Below are 12,142 nucleotides of genomic sequence, written 5' to 3'. Positions count from 1 at the left end.
TTCTCCAAGTATGTAAATAGTTTCCCCAGCAACACACACTGTCGCAGGCCATGACTCCTTCCACCCAAAGCTTCATGGTTTGTGGTTTTTTATTGTGTTTTCATAGAAAGCACCTCTCTTTGTCTCCAGAGCTGAGCCTTGGTGGTTTCCCTCTTCAAGGGCAGGTTGGATGGGGCTTTGGGAAACCTGGTCTAATGGAAGGTGTCCCTGCCCGTGGCAGGTGGGTTGGAAACAGATGATCTTTGAAGGTCCCTTCTAAGCCAAACCATTCCATGATTCTGTGGTTCTATGAAATACGCAGCAGCTACCACACCTTTCCTTGCTCCTGAGGTTTTTCCATCAGAGTGTTGGGAAACAGATCAGATCCCAGGGTCCAAACTCATCACTTTATCATAGAATCACAGAATGGTTTGGGTCGGAAAGGACCTCCAAAGATCTAGGCCATGCCCTCAACCATGGGCAGGGACACCCTCCACTAGACCATGTCACCCAAGGCCCTGTCCAGCCTTGCTTGAACACTGCCGGGGATGGGACATCCACAGCTCCTCTGGGCGCCCTGTGCCAGAGTCTCACCACACCCTCACCCCCTGGCCCACATGCAGTACTTTGCCACTAGGTCTACCAAGGGCAGCATTCAGTCTTCCCTTATTCCCCAAAAGCAAAAGCAACTGCCATGGCCAAAAGCTTCTGCATGTTGATATGACTGCTCAACACCCAGCACACAAAGGATTCATTCATTCTCCTTCTGTGTGGTGGTGTTTTAAATGCACGGAGTCAAAACACAGAGCAGGCCCACGTCCAGCCCTTGGGTAAGGTACTGGCCCCCTCAGAGCAGAGTATGTAGGGTACCAAGAAAGATAAACATTATCTTGACTGCTTCTGTCACATCAGTTTTGATGTGGGAGGAAGCTACCGTGGTCCCAGCACCAGAGCCAACTCAGGGAGAGGGAACGGCTAACATGGCTGTTCAGCTTTAGGTAAGCACTTAATAGCATAGCAACCAGAGGACTATCTCACAGGCTGCACGCACCGTGTATCCACTCTACAATTACAGTGTCCTCTGAGCAATCAAACATCTTTAATAGGATGAGGTCTGCACTGAGCTATATCTGAATGTAAGCTTCCAAATTGTGCTGTGCTTTGAGCTTCGTACTTCAAAAAGGCAGAGGAAGCCCTTCAAATTAAAACTCTTGCTCTGTTTTATATTAGCAATTAATACGGAGCTCAGTGAATGAAAACAACATTGAAAAACGAAAAAATGCTTCGTTGAATTAAATTATGCAGATGTCTTTAATGGAAAAGCATGCTTGCTTTATCAGAGCCCATATTGCCTGCTCCACAGTCATGTTCTGAACCAGACTAATTGCCGTTTAAGGAAAGGCAGGGATGCACACAACTGTCAATGTAAATTACAGATTGAATGAGATTAGAACACATTTACCACCTCAAAATCTGCACCGTGTTGTGCAGCAGCTCGGTGAGTCACAGACATACAGCCCCGCTTCCGCCCGAGCTTGACAACGTCGGGAGAGGCAGGTTTCTTGGCGGAGTGCTGCAGCGTGGTTGTGCTAATGCTGCTGCTCCTTCTCAATTTAACCAGGCTATCTCCTACAAGATGACAAGTAAGCAGGGCAGGAATTGAGGTGGATGTGCATGGACATCTATTGGGTTCACAGCAGCAGTACCGCTCTAAAAACTTGTCCCCTGGATGATAAGGGTCTCTGAAACAAACTCATACATGCGGAATTGCTGTGTATGTGCACAAGGTGCACAGTGAATAGAAAGGCAAATGACCTTCCCCTCTACTTGTCCCTATAGGAAAGGTGGTTATTTGGGAACACAGTGATGGCAGAGAGTGCTGTTCTGGAACAGCTTATTTGCCTAGAACAGCAATAGCCAGCTTGCCATGTAAGACAAAATTATCCAAGAGCTCACATGCTCCACTAAAGGAAAGACTTCCATAAGTTCCCAATTCTCCACATGTGCTTTCCATATCAGAAACAAAAGGCTGCTCAACAAGCATGGATCTTGGCATGCCTCAATATGATGCTTTAGCGACTTTTTATGCAGTAATAATTTCAATGATACACATTTCTGGTAGCACCAAAATAAGGTATCTGCAAAATGGCAAATGGTTGTCCTTCCTTCTATTCTCTTGGGCTGAAAACAGTGTGAGCAACTTCCCTTTTCCTACCTACAAAGTAGATTTGTTGCTAGAAGAGCTGGATTTCAATTTGAAAGATGAATAAAACCTCTAGATCAAGTCCAACTCTCTGCTCTTGCAGAATTTTAGTTGGAGAGTTAGAATCATAGAATCATAGAATAGTTAGGGCTGGAAAGGACCTCAAGATCATCAAGTTCCAACCCCCCTGCCATGGGCAGGGACACCTCTCACTAAACCATCCCACACAAAGCTTCATCCAACCCAGCCTTGAACACTGCCAGGGATGGAGCACTCACAGCCTCCCTGGGCAACCCATTCCAGTGTCTCACCACCCTAACAGGAAAGAATTTCCTCCTTATATCCAATCTAAACTTCCCCTGTTTAAGTTTTAACCCGTTACCCCTTGTCCTGTCACTACAGTCCCTGACGAAGAGTCCCTCCCCAGCATCCCTATAGGCCCCCTTCAGACACTGGAAGGCTGCTCTGAGGTCTCCACGCAGCCTCCTCTTCTCCAGGCTGAACAGCCCCAACTTTCTCAGCCTGTCTTCATACGGGAGGTGCTCCAGTCCCCTGATCATCCTCGTGGCCTCCTCTGGACTTGTTCCAGCAGTTCCATGTCCTTTTTATGTTGAGGACACCAGAACTGCACACAATACTCCAGGTGAGGTCTCACAAGAGCAGAGTAGAGGGGCAGGATCACCTCCTTCGACCTGCTGGTCACGCTCCTTTTGATGCAGCCCAGGATACGGTTGGCTTTCTGGGCTGCAAGCGCACACTGCCAGCTCATGTTGTAGCTTGGCTTTATTTTTCCTCTTGTTCTTTGGTTTCAAAACACCAAAGGTCAAAGGTATGCCATTACTGTGAATTCCTGCACAAATAGGGAAGACTCTGTCGCTGTGTATTGTCAGCACCATGATTATTTTGCTAAGAGCCTGTGTACATTTTAAGTGGAGAAACTTAGAAGTTGGGTTACTACTGTCAGCTTCAAACATTTACATGGCATGAGTCAGATTCCCCCAGATACAAACAAACAATTCTATTTAAATAGCAGCAACCAAGGAGCATTCTTGACTTCAGCTGTTATTATTCCTTGGATCACATTTCCTCTGCAAGCTCAAAGGTAAAAGGTAAGACCCTCACCTCATCTTAGATCTCCAGGGCACACAGGTCTGAAAGCTCCCAAGGTGACTAAAAACAATCACAGGCATACCGCTAAACAAACCTGTCTCCAAATGCTGCTTTGGTTTCCAAGTGCATTGATTGGCACCTGGGTAAGCATTGAGTTTCTTCTCTTCAGTACTCTTCTGTTTCATATACAGGGGGGAAAAACAGTGTTTTTCAGAGGAGAGTGTGATAATATCCTCACAAGTGGGTCCAGAGTCACTTTTTCCCCTTTGAAATGCCTTAGATTATATTTTCAAGTTAAAAAATTGCCAGGGAAGGAAACTTCTTCAGAAGTGTCCTTTGAGTCAAAGATAAAAGCGATGCCCAGCAGGTATAGGCTACCAGTAGTGAGAGAGATGAGCTCCCAGCAGAAGCTGTGAAATTCACTCCCTCTGGTTCTGCTACTGTATAAGACTGCACCATTCTCTACTCAGAATATTTTCTTTTTCTTTTTGGCTCCTTCCCCCCCCCCCCCCCCCCCCCCAGCTGTACCAAAAAAAGTGCAATAAATCTGCTTGTGAGCCTGCCTGATTATCCTGCTGTTTATGATGTTTTCCCCACGAACAGGACTTAGACCACCAAACGTTTAATGCAGTGACCCAGGCTCCATCAAAAGGTGACATGTCTGGATGCCTCTGGAGCAGATGAAGTGCATCCCAAGGCTGTGGGAGCAGGCATCAGCTTGAACCTCAGGAAGGTGATCAGCTTTGGGGTTTAGCAATGATCTTCTGATACATCAGTGAGCATTCAAGATCTTCTGCCTTGGTAAATCTGAGCTTTTGGGAAAGTTCACTGATATTCTGTGGGATTGCACATCTGGATGCAATGCTATAAATGCAGGAAATGCTAACGTTCTTTTGCAGAAGGGGGAAAATTGACCTGGAAAGGCAGGGTGAGTATCCAGACCAGGTATCAAGAGATACACTGGTGGTGAGAGGAGTGTTGCTGAGAAACCTGCTTTTATCTCCTGGAAATCTGTATTACCATTTCAGCCCATATTCCTCATTTGCCGTCATGCCAACCATGCTGGTTCCCACTTCAATTTAAACCTGAGGCAAGCCAAGGGGACAAGCTCAACCACAAGTCTGTGTCCCTGACTCTATAATGCAATCTCCGGAGGACAGTGACACACAGCCACAGACACACATCAGGTAGGGCAAATTATAATGCCAGATTCACTGGTGCTGCAACATGAAATTAATGTTGCACTTTCAAGGGTCCTTTAATGGACATCAGGAAGGAAATACTGTTCTTGTCCGGATAGATAAATCAGCTTTTAGAAACTAACTACATTCCTAGCACATCTCTAACTCACAGTCCTTTGAGATCACTGAGGACCAGATCTTCTACTTCTCATCTCCAACTTCAGAAGCATTTACAAAGAAAGCTGGTGCCTTCCTGTCCCCCTCTGATACCTGGTAAACCTGAGTTTGGAAGATCAGATTATTTTCCCCACCACCTACCAGTCCTGCGGCAGACTGAGCCTCCTTGGCTCAGCTCCTGGATTCCCAGCTACCTGTACAACTGCTCAGACCATGGCAGTTTCATTGTGTTATCTGAGAAGCTGTAATAAAATAGCTTATTTCCATGCTTTCTAAGTAACCTGCACTTCATGCACCCCTACTGTGCCAGTATTGCAGGCAGAAACCTAATAAGCCTGTGCCAACTCCTGCATACTCAAACAGCAGACAAACAGTACCATAACCCCTGGATGCAAAGTGCCTTTAACACACTTCTAAGTTAACTAAATGTTGCTGATGTTCTCTGATAAAAAAAAGCCCTATAAACTGTTCCCAGTGGTACAGTACTGATCAGGGAGAAGTGTGTCTCAAGGCAACTCCTTTACGCTGAAGCTTTATATCAAGAATATGCTGAAGCTTCACCATAAATAATTAAATATGTTTCTAAACTATTAATGCAGTTTGTTGACAGCTTCTGTTTTGCTGATGGTGGTTCAAAGATGTTGACTGTAGGCAAGTATAGATCTTATCTCTAATGAAAAAAAAGCTTTTAAAATAGTCTAACACCTCTGCAGTTGAAAGTCTTTCTCTAGACAGGGACTTCTAACTGAAGTGTGCTATCTGCAAGGCAGCACTCCTAAGGAGAAAGATCTAAAGATCAAAACAGAGAACAGTAACGTCACTGCAAACAAATCTGTTTGGTGTTTGGCCAACTAATGTCAGCCACTTACAAATGACAGAAGTTTGACACTATCAGGTCACTTCCAGAAATCTGCTTGTCGATAGAGATGGTCTGAAGCAGTAATTGACATTATTTCCAAACTAATATCGAAAGTGGTTATTCAAGGCACTTCAGTGCTGCAAAATCAGATAACAGACTGTAGTACATCACTTTCCTTATTATAGTTCCCCTATATTTAGGAAGAGAGTATGGGTATCAAGGCAGATGGTATCTAATAAATGAGTACTATCTCATTTCTGGAGCCAGTCATGATGTTGCAGATTAGAACTGAGTTTTGAAACTTGGAGAAATGCGACAAAGCTTTTCCAATCATCTTCCTGTTTGGAAAGACTGAAGGTTTCCGATCAGCTCATGAAGGGTTGCAGAGAGGAGGAACCTGGAGTATTCCAGTCTTGACCCTCCGCCAAGCAGAGGGCACAAATGCCACCACGCTGGTGCCAGCTTCATGAGTTAAACACCTGTCTAAGCTCACTCCTCCAAGAACGATCCCACTTGGCCATGAGCAAATTTTGTTGTGAACCACGTGCCCTCTGCTCCCAAGAGCTCCAAGCTGATCCATAGTTAATAATTCCTATGCTGTTTGTTGATGATGGCAGTCCCAGTCAGGGCAAGTGCCCCTGTGGGTTGCACTGAATACTAGGGATTTCATGTCAATAAAAGATTTAAATTAAAGGAAACAGAGAAATTAAAGTACAGAATCAAAACGACTCCTGCTAGCTTACAAGTGGAGTCCCAGATGCAGAAAAGAGCCCCCCGCATTCTTGCCTTTGTGCCACGACAGCAAAATAACCACTTTCAAAATGCCAACATTAAATCACCTCCTGTTGCTGCGGTAAACCTGCAGATGAGCTTTGCTAATCTGTTGTGCTGAATGCAAGAAGCTATTGTTTGTGTTATTATCTGCTGAGCAGACTGCAGGGCATTGGTATGCTGGAGCTCGCCTGCTCTGGTGTTTATTTTAAATGACTTCACATAAGTACCTATGTAAACGCTCCAACTCATTATTCCCTCCTAGGAATGTGCTCTCTCCATTTCAAAACAAGAAGGAAGTGCTTCCGTTGAGTCCTGCAGCTTCATCAGACACCCAGAGCAAGGTCTGCCTGCAGACCTGTCACTGCAACATGACCTCGAGTCAGTTAGACAATTTCAACATAAAAAGAGAGCATTGAATGTAGCTGGCAGATAGCAAAGATCTGGATGAACATTTTGGGGGAACATGAATGTGAAAAAAAACCTGAATTTTGCTAGACCCTGGAGCAGAGACGTGGTTTTCCGGGAATGTTCTGCCTTGGCTGGGCAGGAATAGCAGAGCAAGGAGCTGTGGCATCAGAGTGGGTGTTTTCCTTCAGCCTGCCCTGAATCATGGTCCTGCCTGCATCACTGAAATTCCCAAGAGCCTCCACTCACAACAGAGATTATGCAGAATAATCAAAGTCTTAAGTGCTTCGTAGCTCAATCCATTTACCTCTATAAATAAGGACATGCACATCTCATAGAGCACCGACCTTCAGTGGTGTCATGCTGGGGCACAGACCTTTTTCTGAGTGCCTGGCCCATCTTCCAAAAAGGGCACTTTCAAAACTACCGAAGCAACTTTCAATTTGCTTTTGTGTAACACTATTGGTCTAGATTCTTATCTCAACATCTTAGCACCAAAATGTCACAGCCTGATCAAAGCTCTGGAATTCACACTATTTTTCTGTGCTTGAAGAAGCGAAAGTATTAACTAGGTTATTGGAATAAAATCTGAACGCTGCATGTATTCACAACGTTTTGCTCCCACTAATTAATTTCTGACTGAATACCCTGCCAGAGGATCAACATACTACTGAGACAGAGATCACAGCACACAGAAACTTAATTGGATGGGAAGAAGTCCCAGAAGGACCTAACTCTGCTGCATCCTGATGCTATGCTGGATCGAAGGCTGCCATGGGCAGGGCAGCGCTGGAACTGCATGACCTTGCACAAATGCAATTGCAATGCTTTGCCAATGGCAGGGCTTCCATTGCAAGCACCAGGAGTGTGTATGCTTCATCGTGAAGAGGGGTTTTAATCAGCTTTGCATGCCTGAAGCAGGCAGGATTACATCTCAGCAATAGGATGGTCACAAGTCTGACAGCACCGTGCCCATGTCAGTGAGCCCCAGGTCTGATCAATAGTGAGCCTCATCTCATTCAATACTGAGATGAAAGGCCCCTTTTCTCTACAAAAAAGTTGCTAGCTCTCAGCAGACCATAATCCTCACATTGGAGTCTTCAGGTTAACACTTGGGTTGGGACATTTGTCTTCGGAAACGTCTTTCATACGTGGATAAATCATTCCCTTCCCTCGATGCAGTACCCTTTTTCCCAGCAGTCATTCAAAAGCGATCAAAACATGTATGGAGGAATTGTAGATGAGAGACAACAGACACCTTGAAATTACAAGGGGTTTTGAAAACACCTGCAGAAAACACAGGTGGGTGTTTGATCAACGTTTTATGTCTTATTAGCAACAGTTTTATTAGCTCATTGGAGTATCTGAATTGCCTCACTCCTCTGGGTGACTTGTTCCTCCCTCATCCCAAGCACTGCAGCCTGTCGTGGTGGCCAATGCTGACTTTGCAGAGCAGCATTAAGAGATGAAGAGTGTGTGCTCTGCACATTCATGGGCTGCCCTCTAACAAAAATAGACCTCACTGAAAGAAAGCAGTGCCCAGGCATGGTCGTGGGCTTGACATTTAGGAGACTGTCATCACACCAGCATTAATGAAGTTTGCACTAACGCTTGTCACTGGTTGCTCCTGGATGAAGTATGTGCAGATTCCTGGCACCCAAACCATTCGTTGCAGAACGCACACAGCAGAGGGGAGCAAAGGACGTTATAAAAGAAGCCTGGAGCATGAGTGAGGAGGGCCTGGTACATTTATCCCTGCTGGATCTCCTGAAACGGTGTCACAGCAGGATAACGTTACACATCTAGACCTGAGGACATGGTAGAATTGCTGGGTCTTCCCCCACTGACATCACATGAGCTATCAGATGGCGCAGCTAACTTCTGCCATACCTATCACTGGATGAAACACTGAAAATACAGTAAAGGCTGGCAAAACATTGGCTGCCTGGACTTCCCCAGGCAAATCCAAGGAACACCAGCACAGACCAACAGTGCATCCTGGAAGGCAGATCCACGAGGCCCCAGCTTCAAGGGGGTGTAGATGCAGGGCCGTGAGCTGTGTCACACCACCCGCATGCAGTGCCAGTCAATGGGTCTTGAGTATTTTCGGCTCCTCATTGACTCCTGGATCCTGCTGTCCTGATCCATGCTGCTAAAAGGTCATTTCCTTCCAGGGTAGTCTCTTGGGGTGGATGAGACTGTCTCTGCTGAAAACAAACCAGTGCGTGGCTCCTGGCAAGGGCTTCTCCAGGTGGGCAGCACAGATAAGGTGCATGAGGCTGGGCTCCTGCTTCCCTCTGCAGCCTCCCAGCATGCGCCTGGGGACTCCCCCCATTAGACAGGACCCCTTGCTGCCTGCCAGGGCCTGTGAGATGCAGCCTCAGCTTCAGGAGATAGAACCATTCTGCTGGGGGACTGTGACATCTTTTCAGACTCTGCCACCAAAGAAACACCCAAAATAATAACCAACACTTCAGAACCACCTGGGATTTCATAAAATCACAGAATACCAGGTTGGAAGGGACCTCAAGGGTCATCTGGTCCAACGTTTCTAGGCAAAGCATGACCTAGATTGGATGTCCCAGCATTATTCCAGTGGCTGATTGTTCTCATTGTGAAATATTTTCCTCTTGTGTCCAACTGGAATCTCTCCAGGACTAACTTATACCCTTTGTCTCTTCCACGTGACTCCTGGTAAAGAAGAAGTCTCCTTTACATACTGGAACATGCTCTCCTCTGAGCTTTCTTTTCTCCAGGCTGAACAAACTCATTTCTCAGCCTTTCCCCATACAGCTTCCCAGTCCTTCAGTCATCTTTGTGGCCCTTCTCTGGACTCCCTCCAGCCTGTCCGTATCTTTTTGTATAGCAGGGACCAAAACCGAACACAGTATTCCAGCTGTAGCCAGACAAAAGCCAAGTAGAGTGGTATGATGACATCTTTATCTGTGCTGGTGATGCCCTTGTTGATGTAACCCATTATCCTGTTGGCTTTCTTTGTCACAGGAGCACACTGGGTATAGATTTAATTTGGTGGTGCTCTTGTGTTTCTCAGAGCCCTCTACATGTGTTGCAATGAAGCTGGGAATGCCTTCCTCTTTGCAAAAGCAAGACCTCAGCTGGGGTTCAACCTGCAGCCTCGGCTTAGGGGCCAGAAAACAGCCTCTTTATTGACCAATACAGACAAAACAACCACATGCTTCCTGCCAAACACCTCCCTGCCAGAATAAGAGCAAAATCTCTCTGACAAAGCACAGCATGCATTGTCATCCAGGAGCTGGTGCATCGCAGAGATAAGATAGCATCTCCCATCGGCATGCATGAAATCCATAGCCAGTCCTCAGATTATATCTAGCTAATGCAGACATTTCTCATGTTAACAATACTAGAAAAACACTGTAGGAGGGAAGGAACCGTATCTTCGTGCATGCTGATCCCTGTTTCACTAAATTCATAACCTTACTATCGCATTAACACAGCGTGCGCATTTATGCTGTAATTGCATTCCAGCTGCCTGAATGCTCCTCTTAATTTAGTCATGCTACTTCAGCTCTGTTGTGAGTTATAAATCATCCTTCCTCTCAAGAAACAAATTAATTTACAGATGTTACAGGAGATAGGATTACCCAGCAGGACTTCTTTTTTTAACACATGCAATTTTATTAAATGAAAGTAATTTCTTCAGGGAAGTCCAACAGGCACTTACATTAATGGCAGAGGAGACAAACTACAAAGATTTTTGAACTTCAAGGACCATCAGAGTCTCCTTTCAAGTGACTGGAAGAAGCTCTTCTGCAAACATTGCAGCAAAGCAAGAACACCAGTAGTGTCCTGTACCCGCACAGGTTTTCAAGCATTCACTGATTTTTCACGCGCACAAACACTATGCACACACACGTATTATCATCAGAGCATGAGATGGTGGCTTGTTTGAGCTTGGTCACATCTTTCTACCCTGAGCAAGTTTTTTCAGTCAGTTCAAATTTTCCATGGTTTTGGTTATTTTATTGAAGGAGGGGGTGTTTTATTGGCTCAACAGTTTGAGGCTGAACGCACACCCCTTTGTTACAAAGATCTGTGTATGGATGAGCTACCTGGTTTATTAAATCACTGGTGAAAGCAAAAGCAATCTTTTCTGGACTATGGGCAAGCAGCCACGCTCTTGTGCAGTCCTCTTCCTGCCCTTTTTACCTTACTTCCAACCACTCCCTTGGTCGTGCATTTACTGAGTTACACTGGTGTGTCCTGGAAGGTGCACTTTTGCCTGTCAGAGTGCTGTTTCTAATTAAAATCACTTAGATACAGTGTCAATAGACGGTGCTGAAGAGCAGCAACATCACCCTTGACTGTTGTAGCACCCATAATATACCTAAAGAACTGCAACCACTGTCATTAGCTGCTGTTTACATAACCTTCAGTGACTTGTACTGCTGGAGATGTTGCACTGTTTCCAGCCATCAGTACATAATAAACGTTGGTATTTCTGTAAAAACATCGTAACTTTCTTAAATAAACGTGGAAATTTCATTTTGTACAATAATAATATGTCTCTATTTTTTTTTTTTTTTTAGTCATCTTCTTTACATGCCGCCTTTGGAAGTTGGCTGTAATGTACTTTGAGTACACACTGTCTGTTCTTCTGGAGTACTCTGGGCACTGACACTGTGATTTATGAGAACAAAACACACCTTCCACCTGTAGCCCTGGTGATCCTTCTGCACTGCTGCACAAGCTCTGCTCCTGGCACTGACAGCTAGGGAGACCAACCGGAGATGAGCTGCTGAAATAAAGTTTATTTTGAATAGGGTGATGTCATGGGCTTCAGTTTGGTGATACTGACCCCAGGGCATGCGTTTAATAGGAAAATATCACAGACTGTTCCCAGCTGGTAGCTTAACACAAGTACATCAGTCTTGAAGGGCATGGGAACCTGCTCTTGGAGGCTGCATACTCTCAGAAAGCTTTAACGTCTAAGTTCGACTCTTTGCTTTTTATATATCTAAGAGCCAGCTCCTGAAAAAAATCAATTTTCCTGTTTTCAGAAGAGATGAATTTGATATTGCTCTGGGAACTTAGTATCAAGATTGTAAAGTGATGGTGCAACTCAGCTAAAACCTACACATTTGATTCTGAGCAACAGGATGCAGTGTGTTGGCCTGTGTTGTACAAGAAATCATATTTTTCCTTCTGGCTTTTTTCTATAAAATCTGTAACTTTCACTCTTGAATGTTCTTGTGCAAGAGAAAAAGTCAAATTGAGAGGAGGAAAGGATGAACACTTCAGATACCACGGCACACAGATTTGTTGAACCAGCCATGGGCTTCCCATAGCTGCTAAGCAAATCTCTCTGTGCCTCTTTGATCACTCACATAAGTTGTAAAACTTCCAGCTTGGATAGCCCCTTACTGCCCCTTACCCGTAAGAATGGGGCACTGTGCTTGGTTGGGATTCTAGACT

General features: G+C 45.2%; 1 long non-coding RNA gene across 1 annotated transcript in view; it reads left to right on the top strand.

The window, feature by feature from the left end:
- Window positions 1–11,486, top strand: part of LOC136012822 (uncharacterized) — a 31,998-nt gene extending 20,512 nt beyond the window's left edge. The window contains exons 4-5 of the long non-coding RNA XR_010611980.1: window positions 3,896–4,093; window positions 11,257–11,486. This is a non-coding gene — a long non-coding RNA (uncharacterized LOC136012822). The remainder of the gene's footprint in view (window positions 1–3,895; window positions 4,094–11,256) is intronic.
- Window positions 11,487–12,142: the final 656 nt, after the last annotated feature.

This window comes from Lathamus discolor, chromosome 4 (genome assembly GCF_037157495.1).
Source record: "Lathamus discolor isolate bLatDis1 chromosome 4, bLatDis1.hap1, whole genome shotgun sequence".
Classification (NCBI taxonomy): Eukaryota; Metazoa; Chordata; class Aves; order Psittaciformes; family Psittacidae; genus Lathamus; species Lathamus discolor.
This window is presented reverse-complemented; position numbering and strand designations above follow the sequence as displayed.